Source organism: Trichechus manatus, unplaced genomic scaffold (genome assembly GCF_000243295.1).
Source record: "Trichechus manatus latirostris isolate Lorelei unplaced genomic scaffold, TriManLat1.0 scaffold00019, whole genome shotgun sequence".
Lineage (NCBI taxonomy): Eukaryota > Metazoa > Chordata > Mammalia > Sirenia > Trichechidae > Trichechus > Trichechus manatus.
The window spans coordinates 11,410,775-11,425,167 of record NW_004443955.1 but is presented as its reverse complement, the minus strand read 5'-3'; positions in this window follow the sequence as shown (position 1 = coordinate 11,425,167).

Sequence of the window (14,393 nt, the reverse complement as noted above, 5' to 3'; positions counted from 1 at the left end):
CCCACTCCACTCCCATACCATTAAACATCTTTCTTCTCCCTCCTGTTCTTCTAATAGACTATCATAATTCTTTTTGAAAATTGATAGTATCTATATTATTATGACCATGTAAATATTATTTGAGGCTATAGCCATGTAATACATTATGATTTCCTTTCATTTCTTATAAGAATTTTTGTTTTCACTGGAGTCAATGTTTTTTCCTATTTTAGTTTTCTATGTTGTTGTTGTTAGGCACTGTCCAGTCGATTCTGATTCTTAGCGACCCTGTAGGACAGAGTAGAACTGACCCATAGAGTTTCCTAGGCTGTAATCCTTACAGGAGCAGATCACCAGGTCTTTCTTCCGTGGAGTGGCTGGTGGGTTCAAACCACCAACATTTCAGTTAGCAGCTGATCACTTAATGTCTGAGCCACCTGGGCTCCTTTATTTTAGCAAGTAGACACATCATATTTTACTTTACTATCTCCTGTTGCCAGACATGTACATAATTTCCAGTTGTACCTGGAATAAATAACACTGCAGTGAACATCTCCATGCATGTAACATTTTTTTTTCCTTTTGAAATATTTCCCTATGATGAACTGCTTGTTGTTACTTGCCGTCAGGTCAATTCCAACTCATGGTAACCCCATGTGTTACAGAGTAGAACCACTCCATAGGGTTTTCTTGGCTGTAATCTTAACAGAAGCTGACCACCAGGCTTTTTCTTTCGTGGAGCAGATGGGTGGGTTCAAACCATCGACCTTTCGGTTACCAGCTGAGTGCTTAACCATTTCACCACCAGGGCTCCTTAGTTTTTTACGTGCCTGTTATGGATCTAATTGTCTCCAAAGTAAGATGTAGAACACTTTCTTTATAAACTATGTTATGCCAATTGAGCAGGAAATTTTCTTAAATTATTTCTTTGGTAATTTGCTCTCCTCCATTTTTTCTCTTTTTTATGTCTTGTGTGTGTGTGTGTGTTTGTGTGCGCTTTAGATGAAAGTTTACAGAACAAATTAGTTTCTCATTAAACAATTAATTCACATATTGTTTTGAAACATTGGTTGCCAACCCTGTGACGTATCAACACTCTCCCCTTCTCAACCTTGGTTTCCCCACATCCATTTGTCCACCTTTCCTGTCCCCTCCTGCCTTCTAGTCCTTGCCTGTGGGCTGGTGTGTCCATTTAGTCTCATTTTGTTTCATGGGCCTGTCTAATCTTTGGCTGATGGGTGACCCTCAGGAGTGACTTCATTACTGAGCTAAAAGGGTGTCCAGGGGCCATACTCTCGCGGTTTCTCCAGTATCTGTTAGGCCAGTAAGTGTGGTCTTTTTTTGTGAGTTAGAATTTTGTTCTACATTTTTCTCCAGCTCTGTCCGGGACCCTCTATTGCGATCCCTGTCAGAGCAGTTGGTGTGGTAGCCGGGCACCATCTAGTTGTGCTGGATTCAGTCTGGTGGAGCTGTAGTACTTCTGGTCCATTAGTCCTTTGGACTAATCTTACCCTTGTGTCTTTGGTTTTCTTCATTCCCCCTTGTTCCAGACGGGGTGGGACCAGTGGAGTATCTTAGATGGCTGCTCACAAGCTTTAAAGACCCCTGACACTATTCACCAAAGTAGGATGTAGAACATTTTCTTTATAAACTATGTTATGCCAATTGAGCTAGATGTCCCCTGAGACCATGGTCCCCAGCTCTCAGCCCAGTAGCTCAGTCTTGCAGGGCATTTGGATGTGTATATGAAGCTTCTATGACTTTGCCTTGGTCAAGTTGTGCTGACTTCCCCACTATTGGGTACTGCCTTATCCTTCACCAAAGTTACCACTTACCTAATTAGTGTTTCCCTCTCCACCCTTCCCCCTCCCTCATAACCATCAAAGATTTTTTCTTTCCGTGTGTAAACATTTTCATGAGTTTTTATAATAGTGGTCTCATGCAGTATTTTTTCTTTCATGATTGACTTATTTCACTTAACATAATGCCCTCGAGATTCATCCATGTTGTAAGATGCTTCACAGATTCATCATTGTTCTTTATTGTTGCATAGCATTCTATGTGTATGTACCATAGTTTGTTTATACATTCACTTGTTGATGGACACTTAGGTTGTTTCCATCTTTTAGCTAATGTGAATAATACTGCATTGAACATGGTGTGCATATGTCTATTATTATTTCTCTAGGATATATTCCTAAGAGTGGAATTACTGGATCATATGGTATTTCTATTCCTAGCTTTCTAAGGAAGCACCATGTCGTTTTCCAAAACGGTTGTACTGTTTTACATTCCCATCAGCAGTGCATAAGAGTTCCAGTCTCCCCACAGCCTCTCCAACATTTGTTATTTTCTGTTTTTTTGATTCATGCCAGTAAAGTTGAGGTGAGATGGTATCTTAGTCATATAGTGCTGCTATAACAGAAATACCACAAGTGGATGGTTTTAACAAAGAGAAGTTTATTCTCTCACAGTCCAGGAGGCTACTAGTCCAAATTCAGGGCTTCGGCTCTGGAGGAAGGTCCATGTCATCAATCTTCCTTTGGTCTGAGAACTTCTCTGCGCAGGAACCTCAAGTTCCTCAAGGCTGCTCTGCTGCCAGCGCTGCTTTCTTGGTGGTATGAGGTTCCCATGTCTCTCTGCTGGCTTCTCTGTTTTATATCTCAAAAGAGATTGGCTTAAGACATTATCCAATCTTGTAGATCTCATCAGTATAACTGCTGCTAATCCATTTTATTAGATCATAGTGATCGAATTTACAACACATAAGGAAATCATATCAGATTACAAAATGGTACACAATTATACAATACTGGGAATCATGACCCAGCCAAGTTGACAGATATTTTTGGGGGACACAATTCAATCCATGACACTCCACCCTTTGGCCCCCCAAAATTCATGTCCTTGCCACATGTAAAACATATTCACCTCATCATACCATAACAAAAGTCTTAACTCCAAGTCCAAAATCCAAAAATTCCTATTCATCTGTGAAATCTAGAATACAAGTTATCTGCTTCCAAAAGTACAATGACAGAACAGGCACAAGCTAGACATTTCCATTACAAATGGAAGAAACTGGAGGAGAAGAAGGTATAAGAGGCACCAAGCAAGTCAGCAGAACACATTACATTAGCCCTAAAGGCTTTGCAAATAATCCTTTGTTCTTTGAGACAATTTACACAATGGCCCTGTCCTCCAGACTCTAGGTATTGGCCACACTCTCCAGATTCTGAGTGGAGGCTTCTTGGCCCTGGGCTTCATCTCTGTCTTCCAGGCCCACTGGGACAGCAACTCTGCTCCCTCGGCTTTAGGCACACCATTCTTCTACTCCATCAGAGTGACAACTCCACCCTTAGAAACACCAGAGGTCATGGCTTCAGTCTTTGAAACCCCAGAGGTCACGGCCATACCTTTTGAGACTGAGGCAGCTCTGCTTCTTGTGTTCCTTCTCTCTTCAGCTTCTGCTTCCTGTGACCTCTCAGCCCTCTGGCCTCATGCCTGCATCTGCCCTGCTGGAACAAGTTTCCCAAAGCTCTGTAGCTCCACCAGTGATAAGTGCCCAGAGCACCCCACTCTGCCAGGAAGGCTGCTGCGCACAGGCACTCAGCTCCCTTGCTCCGTGGGTCGGCAAGCCTAGCTCCACTGATAAGTGCCTGGAGGTACCACCCCACTCCGCCAGGAAGCCTACAGCACACAGGCACTCAGCTGTCTCTCACTCTGTGGGTTGGCTCCAGCACTGTCTGGTGCTGGTCTCCTGGTTCTGCTGTTGCTGGTCCTCTGCTGCTGCTGCTGCTGCTCTATCCATTCACAGTTTCAAAACTGCTTCCACATTTTAGGTATCTGTTAGAGCAGCACCACACTGTCTTGGTACCAAATTCTGTCTTAGGCATCTAGTGCTGCTATAGCAGAAATACAAGTGGATGGCTTTTAATAAAGAGAAATTTATTCTCTCACAGTCCACTAGGCTACAAGTCCAAATTCAGGGCTTCGGCTCCAGGGAAATGCTTTCTTCATCAGCTCTGGAGGAAGATCCGTGTCATCAATCTTCCTTTGGTCTGTGAGCTTCTCTGTTCAAGAACTTCAAGGTCCAAATGAGGTGCCCTGCTTCCAGCATGCTTTCTTGGTGGTATGAGGTTCCCATGTCTCTCTGCTGGCTTCTCTGTTTTATATCTCAAAAGGGATTGGCTTGAGACACTGTCCAATCTTGTAAACCTCATCAGTATAACTGCCACTAATCCATTTTATTAGATCATAGTGATTGAATTTACAACACATAAGGAAATCACATCAGATTACAAAATGGTACACATTTGTCTAATACTGGGAATCATGACCCAGCCAAGTTGACAGATATTTTGGGGGGACACAGTTGAATCCATGACACATGGTATATCACTGTAGTTTTGATTTGTATTTCTCTAATGGCTAGTGATCTCTAGCATTTCCTCATGTGTCTGTTAACCAACTGAATGTCTTCTTTGATTAAGTGTCTGTTCATATCCATTGCCCATTTTAATTGGATTATTTGTCTTTTTGTTGTAGAAGTGTTCAATTTTCCTATAGATTTTAAAGATCAGACCTTTGTGGGATTTGTCATAGCCAAAAATGTTCTCCCAGTCTGTAGGTACTCTTTTTACTCTTTTGGTGAAATCTTTTGATGAGCATAAGTGTTTAATTTTCAGAAGATCCCAGCTATGTTTGTGTATTGTTAGTTATGGTTTGTATGCTATTTATGCCATGTATTAGGGCCTCTAGCATTGATCCTATTTTTTCTTCTATGATCTTCATAGTTCTTCGTTTTATATTTAGGTCTTTGATCCATTTTGAATTAGTTTTTGGGTATTGTATGAGGTTTGGGTCCTATTTCATTTTTTTACAGATGGACATCCAGTTTTGCCAGTACCATTTGTTTAAAAGACTGTCTTTTCCCCATTTAATGGACTTTGGGCCTTTGTCACAGATCAGGTGACTGTAGGTAGATGGTTTACATTTGGTTCTTGATTCTGTTTCGTTGGTCAATGTGTTTGTCATTCTACCAGTACCAGGCTGTTTTGACTACCGTAGCTGTAGGTCAGATAGTGGGAGGCCTCTTACTTTCTTCTCTTTCTTCAATAGTGCTTTATTTATCTGGAGCCTCTTTCTTTTCCATATAAAGTTTATGATTAGTTTTTCCATCTCCTTAAAGAATGCTGTTGGTATTTGGATCGGGATTGCATTGCATTTGTAGATTGCTTTGGGTAGAATGGACATTTTCACCATGTGGAGTCTACCTATGCATGAGCATGATGTGTTTTTCCATTTATGTAGATCTCGTCTGGTTTCTTGCAGTAGTATTTTGTAGTTTTCTTTATATAGGTCTTTTACGTCCCTGGTTAGCTTTATTCCTAAGTTTGTTTGTTTTTAATTGTTTTAGGGGCTATTATAAATGGTATTGCTTTCCTGATTTCTTTTTCATTGTTCTTTTTATTAGTGTATAGGAAACCAACTGATTTTTGTATGTTTATCTTGTATCTTGCTACTCTACTGAATCTTCTGTTAGTTCCAGTAGTTTTCTTGTGGAGTCCTTTGGGTTCTGTACGTATAGTATCATATCATCCACAAATCTGAGTGCCCTTTATTTCTTTTTCTTGCCTTATTGCTCTAGCTAGGACTTCCTGCACAATGTTAAGTAGGAGTGGTGATCCTTGTCTTGTTTCTGTTCTCAGAGGTAATGTTTTCAACCTCTCTCCATTGAGAATAATGTTGGCTGTTGGTTTTGTATAGATGTCTTTTATTATGTTGAAGAATTTTCCTTCTATTCCTATTTTACTGAGTTTTATCAGGAATGGGTGTTGGACTTTATCCAATGCCTTTTTTGCATCAACTGAGATAATCATGTGATCTTTGTTTTATTTATATGGTAGATTATATTGATTGATTTTCTAATGTTGAACCATCTTTGCATGCCTGCTATGAATCCCACTTAGTAATGGTGTATTTTTTTTTATATAATGCTGAATTCTATTGGCTGGAATTTTGTTGAGAATTCTTGTATCTATATTCATGAGAGATATTGATTTGTAATTTTCTTTTTTTGTGGTGTCTTTGACTGGTTTTGGCATCAGGGTTGTGCTGGCTGCATACAATGAATTCAGAAGTATCCCTTCCTCTTCTATGTTCTGAATTATGTTCAGTAGTACTGGTGTGAGCTCTTCTCTGAATATTTGGTAGAATTCTCCAGTGAAACCATCTGGGCCCAGACTTTTTTTTTGTTGGGAGTTTTTTAAAATTACCTTTTCAATCTCTTCTCTTGTTATGGGTCTGCTCAGTTTTTCTACCTCAGTTTGTGCTAGTTTAGGTAGTTAGTGTGTTTCTAGAAATTTGTCCATTTCCTCTAGGTTTCAGATTTGTTGGAGCATAGTTTTTCATAGTATTCTTTTATGATCCTTTTTATTTCAGTTGGGTGTGTTGTAATGCCCCCCATTTCATTTCTTATTTGGGTTATTTGCTTCCTCTTCTGTTTTTCTTTTGTCAATTTGGCCAATGGTTTATTGATTTTGTTGGATCCTTTCAAAGAACCAACTTTTGGTTTTGTTGATTCTTTCTATTGTTTTTCTATTCTTTATATCCTTTGTTTCTGCTGTGATCTTTATTATTTCCTTTATTCTGGTGGCTGTGGGCTTCTTTTGTTGTTCTCTTTCTATTTGTCTAGTTGTATCATTAACATTTTGATTTTGTCCCTTCTTTTTTGATCTGTGCACCTATTGCTATAAACTGACCTCTGAGCATTGCCTTTTCTGTGTCCCAAAGGTTTTGGTATGATGCATTCATTCTCATTTGATGCTAGGAATTGTTTGATTCCACCTTTGATTTCTTCTATTACCCAGTGGTTTTTAAGCAAGGTTTTATTCGGTTTCCATGTATTTGATGACTTTTTCCTTGCTCTTTCTGTTATTAATTTCTACTTTTATTGCATTGTGATCAGAGAAGATGCTTTGTATTATCTTAATGTTTTGGATTTTGTTGAGCGTTGTTTTGTGGCCTAAGATACGGTCTATTCTGGAGAATGTTCTATGTGCATTGGAAAAGAATGTATACTTTGCTGCTATTGGGTGAAGTGTTCTATATATGTCTATGAGTCAAGTTGATGGATTGTGGCCTTTAGATCTTCTGTATCTTTGCTGAGTTTCTTTCTACATGTTCTGTCTTTTACGAGAGTGGTATGTTGAAGTCTCCTACTATTATTGTGGAACTGTCAATTTCTCTTTTCAGTGCCGTTAGAGTTTATGTATTTTGGAGCCCTGTCATTGGGTGCATAGATATTTCTTATGGTTATGTCCTCATGGTGGATTGTCCCTTTAATCATTATATAATGTCCTTCCTTGTCTTTTATGGTAGATGTTGTTTTAAAGTCTATTTTATCTGAGCTTAGTATTGCTACTCCTTTTTTTTTGGTTACCGTTTGCTTGATAATGTTTTTTCCATCCTTTGATTTTTAACATGCTTTTGTTTTTGAAGGTGCGTCTCTTATAGACAGCATACTGATGGCTCTTTGTTTTTTGTTTTTTAATCAAATTTGTTACTCCGTTCCTTTTAATGGGTACATTTAAGCCATTTATGTTCAGTGTGATTATCAATAGGTGTGAGTTTATTGCTGATATTTCATAGTGCTTTTTTTGTGGTGCTGACATTTTCTTTGTTCCTCTTACTCTCCTGTGAATTTCTTTTGTTCTTAATTTTTTTTGTTTCTTTCATTTTTGTAGATTTTGTGTTTACTGAGACTTTGTTTTCTTCTTTATTTTGATGAGATTTGTTAATTTTCTTTGTGATTACCTTCAAATTTACCCTGACTACCTTGAAATTTACCCTGTCTTCCTAAGTTTATACTAGTCTTCTATTACTTTGTATCACCTTGACTTCCTATCCATTTGAAAGTTCATTACCTACACCATTTATTCCCTCTTTTATTGTTCTGACAATGCTGTCATTTACAGATTGATGTCTCTGGTTCCCTGTTGTATTTTAGTTTTGTATTATCCTTGAGAGTTCATTACTTAGGTTGGTGTCTGGCTGATGCTGTCCTGTGTCCTAGATTCAGGTTGTCTGATGTTGTTTGTTCTTTAACTGAAGGACTCCCTTTAATAATTCTTGTAATTTTCATTTGGTTTTTACATATTCCCTTAATTTCTGTTTATCTGGAAATGTCCTAATTTTGCTGTCATATTTGAGAGAGAATTTTGCAAGATATATTATTCTTTGTTGACATTTTTTTTTCTTTCAAGGTTTGCCTTCTTGCCTGCATGGTTTCTGCCAAGTAATCAGAGCTCAATCTTATTGTTTCCCCTTTGTGTGTGACTTTTTGTTTTTCTTGAGCTGCTCTCAGGATTCTTTCTTTGTCTTTGGTTTTGGCAAGTGTGATTATGATATCCCTTGGTGACTTTCTCTTGGGGTATATCCAATATGGAGTTTGTTGAGCTTCTTGGATGGTCAGCTTTTTGTCTTTCATGATATTAGGGAAGTTTTCTGTTAGCAAATCTTCATTAATCCTCTCTGTGTTTTCTGTTTTCTCACCCTGTTGTGGAACTTAGATTAGGGCAAATTTTTGCTCTTGATCTTATCCCACATTGTTCTCGGGTTTTCTTAATTTTTCTTCTTTCTTTTCTCTGATTTTTCGTCAAACAAAATGGTATCCAAGGATTTCTCTTCAATTTTGCTGAACCTGTCTTCCATTGTTTCATATTTGCTCCTAAAACCTTCTTTTGCACTGTCCATTTCTGAAATCTTGTTGATTATCTTTTGGATTTCTAATTGCTGTTTTTGTATGATTTCTAGTTGTTTATTTATTTTGACATTTTGTTCCTGTATTATTTTCCTGAATTCTTCCATTGCTTTGTCTGTGTTTTCCCTGATTTTACATGATTTTGTCTATTTTTTCCTTATTTTTGTCCGTGTTTTCCTTAATCTCTTTCCTAATCTCTTGGAGAACGCTGAATATTAGACTTTTGAATTCACTATCAGGTAGTTCCAGTGTCTTTTCTTCTACCAGAATGTTATCGAGTGTTTTATTTTGGTAGCCTACTGGAGCCTGTCTTGTTTTTTTAATATGTTTTGATATTGTCTGCTGTCTGAGACATTCAGGAATTATTTTCTTCTTTCATTGATTGTAGATTTGTTTGTTTCATGCTGCTTTTTTGTTTTATTTGGTTATTTCTGGGCAGATGGGCTGTGTGTGTTTTGTTTCTTGCATGTCTGTGGGCACGATACTTCTCACCACCTTGCCCAGGTGAAGCAGGACAGGTTCAGTGGTGGAGGAGGGGTGGCGAAGAGTCCTTTGCATAGCCAACTGGGGCCAGCAGGGTGGGGCCGAGAAGCAGTGTGGGGTGAGGTCCAGTGGTCTGTGCCAATGTCGCTTGGGGGCATGGCATTTGGAATGTAGTGTAGATATGCAGAAGGGAAAGGAGAGAATGTTATGTGTAGAGCTAAGTGGGTGATAGAAGAGAAATAAGAGAGAATCTGAAGCAAAAAAAGCTAAAAAAATACAAAAGAAAAAAATTAAGGGGGAAAAGGTAAGTAAAATGGTGGCGTGGTGGGATTGGGGGGGTGGTGGCATGGCAAACTCAGGGAGGCAGTGTTCCAGTGGCTCTCTAGCTAAGCAGTGTGGCTCTCTAGCTAAGCAGTGTGGCTCAGCTTGTCCAGAAAGGGTGTGGGCTGGGCATGGGGCCAGGTGGTTGGGAGAAAGGAAAGGAAGGAAAGAGAGAGAAGAATCAAAAAATAAAAAAACCAAACAAACCAAGAACAACAACAACAAAAATATGGTGCTGAGAGAGCTGGCCATTTGGGGCAGGGCAGAATTGGGGTGGTGGATAGCTAGTGTGTCTCTCACCAGGTGCTCAACATAGCCCCTTAGGAAGTGGTAGAAGCAGCACAGGGCCTCGGTGGGAGGGAGAAGGAAAAGGGAGAAGGGGAATGATAAAGAAAAATAAAAAATATGGTACTGAGGGAGCTGGCTTGTGGGGGTGGCGCAGACTCCTGGGGCTGTGTGGCAGTGGCCCTCTAGCTGTGCAGTGCACCATGGCACCTCAAGAAGGGGGTGGTGGTGCACAGGGCTAGGTAGGTGGAAGAAAGGAAAAGAAGGAAGGGAGAGAGGATAAACAACAACAAAAAAAGAAAATGGCACTGAGGGAGCCAGCTGGTGATGGTGGCACAGACCTAGGGAGGCCAAGTGCCAGTAGCTCTCTAGCTAAGCATGCAGCTTGGCCATTTGAGAAGGGATGGGGGCAGTGTACAGGTCTAATTGGGCAGGGGAAAGGAAAGGAATAATGGGAGAGAGAGAAGAAACAGGGAAAAAAAGAACAAAACAAACAAACTGAAAGTATTTGGCACAGAGGGAGCCAGCCAGTGGGGGCAGTGCAGACCTGGGGAGGCTGTATGCCATTGGCTCTCTAGTCCAGCAGTGTGGCATGGCCCTTTGAGAAGGGATGGGGGCAGTGTATGGGCTTAGGTGGGCAGGAGACAGGAAAAGAAGGAAGAGAGAGAGAAGAAACAAACAAACAACAAAATATGGCGCTGAGGGAGCCGGCCAGTGGGGTGGCACAGACCCGGGGAGGCCATGTACTGCTTGCTCTCTAGCCAAGTGGTGCAGTGCAGCACGTTGAGAGGTGGGTGGGAGAAAGGAAATGAAGAAAGGGATAGAGAGAAGGAACAAAAAAAAAAAAAAAAAACCAAAAATAATAATGATATGGAACTGAAGGAGCTGGCCAGTGGGGGTGGCATGGACCCAGGGAGGCCATGTGCCAGTGGCTCTCTAGCCAAGAGGTGCAACACAGTCCATCAAGAAGGCTGGGTGGGTGGGAGAAAGGAAAGAAAGGAAGGAATAGAGAGAGAAGAAACAAAACAAAACAAAAAATATGGCACTGAAATAGCTGGCTGGTGAGGGCGGCACGGACCCTGGGAGGCTGTGTGCCCATGGCTCTCTAGCAGAGTGGTGTGGCACAGCCCGTTGAGAAAGGGTGGGGATCGCACACAGGACAACCTAGGTGGGAGAATGGAAAGCAAGGAAGGGAGAGAGAAAGAAAAAACAAACACCAAAAAAACAGTAACAAAAAAAATTGAAAAATGGCAGTGGGGGAAACTGGGCGTTGGGGGTGGGACCGACCCAGGCTGCAGTAAGCTGGTGTCTCTCCAGCCGAGTGAAGTGGCTCATTGGAAAGCAGCGGAGGCCTCATACAGGGAAGGGGGATTGGTGGGAAAGCATGTATCCCTAGTTAATGGGTGTTCTGTGTCCTCTTGGGAGCTCTGTGAAGTTCCCTTCCTGTACTCCCTGTCCCGGATCCTTGGTGGCTGAGGTCCAAGATGGCGAATCCATGCCATGTTAGCTGGTCAGGGACCTCCACTCCATAGCTCTCCTCATTCTCTGTTCTCTGTCAGCTTCTAATTCCATTCGGTGCTTGATCAAGTTCTTTATCCCTTCATTTGACGCTTAGAGTCCCAGGATTGTCATTTGTGTCTGTGTTACTTAGTTTTTCTGGTCTTTGTTGCAGAAGGACAGCACGGTGCTTCTGTCTGTAATGACATGCCGGCTCCACCTCCTTTTTTCTGTTTCTGAAAGCCTTATTTAAGCTTCTGTATCTCCTGACTAGTGCTCTAATTTTCTTACTTTTTAACTTCTATTTCCCACTTCATTGGTGTCATTGTTCTAATTATTAGAATTCCTCAACTTTATCTTTCTAGGCTTCTACTAAATTTTTTATTTCTACTTTTGAAGTTTTAAAATCCAAAACTAGTTTTGTTTCCTAAATGTTCCTTTCTATAACAATATTCTTTTTTCAGCCTTACTGAGTTATTTTACATGTTTAAAGTGTACAATTTTACAAGTTTTGACATATGTGATATCCATGAAACCATCACCACAATCAATACAATAAACTGTTATATTTATCTATGTATATTTACATATCCATCACTCCTCAAATTTTTCTCTTGCTTTTTTGTAATCTTTCCCATCTTCTCCTCCTTTGACCTCCACACCCCATCCCATCCTTGGAAGAGCACTGATCTATTTTCTGTTACTGTAGATTAGTTTGCGTTTTCTGGAACTTTTTATAAATGGAATCATAAAATATGTATTCTTTTTTTCTTCTTCTTTCACTCAGCATAATTATTTGAAGATTCATCCATGTTGTTCCATGTATCAACAGTTCATTCTTTTTTATTGCTGAATGGCTTTCCATTGTATATTGCATAATGCCACAATTTGTTTATCCATTTACCTGTTGATGGAGATTTGGGTTGTTTCCAGTTTTGGGATATTAAAAGTAAAGTGGCCATGAACATTCATGTACAAGACTTTCTGTGGATACATGCTTTCATTTCTCTTGAGTAATTACCTAGGAATAGAATAACTATATAATGTGGTAGATATGTGTTTAACATTTTAAGAAACTACCTGTGTTATTTATCTATTGATGCATAACCAATTACCCCAAAACTTAGTGGCTTAAAACAACCCACATTTATTATTTCAGAGTTTCTGTGGGTCAGGAATCCAGATATGGTTTAGCTGGGTGCAATCAAGGTGTTGGTCACTGCTAAGGTCTCATCTGAAGACTCAGCTGGGGAAGGATCTGCTTCCAAAGTCACTCATACAGTTGTTGGCAGGACTCACTTCTTTGAGAGTTGTTGGACTGAGGACCTTATCTTTACTGTCTGTTGGCTGAGACCTCCCTCACTTCTTTGCCACATGGACCTCTCCAGTGTGGCAACTTGCCTCATCAAAGCCAACAAAAGAGAGAGAGAGTCTGCTAACAAGATGGAAGTCACAATTTTTTGTAACCTAATCATGGAAGTGACATCTTTTCGATGTTATTGTAATCTATTGGTTAAAGCAGTTTGCTCAAGAAAAAAGGGTTACATAAGGCCATGAATACCAGAAGGTAGAAATAATCTGGGGCCATGTCAGAAGATGCCTATTACATTGCCAGACAGTTTCCAAAGTGGTCGGATCATTTTACATTCCTACCAGAAGATCACGAGTGTTTCAACTCTATTCTTACCAACATTTTGCCATCAGACTTTAACTTTAGCCTTTCAGTGAGTGTGCAGTGCTATATAATAGAGGTTTTAGTTGGCATTCCCTTGATCACTAATGATATTGAACACCTTTTTTTGTGCTTATTTTCTACCTGTATATATTTTTTTGTGAAATGTCTGTTTAAATATTTTGTTCATTTTTTTCCTTAAATGAATTGTTTGTTTGATTATTATCACATTTTGAGACCTCTTTATATATTCTGGATACAAGCTTTTATCAAATATGGATTTGCAATTATTTTCTCAAGTCTATAGCTTGTCTATTTTCTTAACAGCATCTTTCAAAGAAGTGATGTTTTTAATTCTAGAGCAGTACAAATGATCTGCTTTTTCTTATACAGATTGTTCTTTTGATGAAGTATCTAAGAAATCTTTACCTGACTCAAGCTCAAAAAATTTCTCTTATGTTTTCTTCATCTAGAAGGTTTGTAGTTTTAGATTTTACTTTTAACGTATGATTCAGTGTGAACCAATAATCAAGGTTCATCTTTTTCCATATATGTATGTGCAATTGTTCCAGTGCCATTTGTTGATAAGGCTATTCTTTACCCCTTGAATTGCCTTGGCATCTTTGTCCAAAACCAATTGACCATCTATGTATGAGTCTATGTCTGGACTCTGCTTTCTTCCACTGATCTTCTTGTCTATCTTTACACCAATGTCACTACATGATTACTGTAGCTTTTTAATAAACCTTAAAATCAGGTAGTGAAAGTTTTACAACTATGTTCTTTCTTTTCAAACTTATTTTGGCTATTCTAGGTCCCTGGTGGTGCAAGAGTTAAGCGCTCGGCCGCTAACTGAAAGGTTAGTGGTTTGAACCCACCTAGTGGGTCCATGGGAGAAAAGACCTGGTGATCTCCCATAAAGATCACAGCCTAGGAAACTATGGGACAATTAGACTCTGAAACATGGGGTTGCTATGAGTTGGAACTGATTGTACAGCACCTAACAGCAACAACAGGTCCTTTATACTTCCATATGAATTTCAATTTCTACAAAACATCCTGCTGAAATTTTTATTGTGGTTGTGTTAAATCAATTTGGAGAAAATTGGCATCTTAATAATACTGAGTCTTCTGATCCATGAACATGGCATATCACTCCTTTTATTTAGGTCTTCCTTAGTTTCTCTTAGAAACCTTCATGGCTTAGTGGTTAAGAGCTACAGCTGCTAACCAAAAGGTCTGCAGTTCAAATTCACCGGGCACTCCTTGGAAACCCTATGGGGCATTTCTACTTTGTCCTATAGGGTCGTTATGAGCTGGAATCAACTGGACAGCAATGAATTTTAGTTTCTCTCAGAATTGCTTCTGGTCTTCAGAGTGAAGCTCTTATAC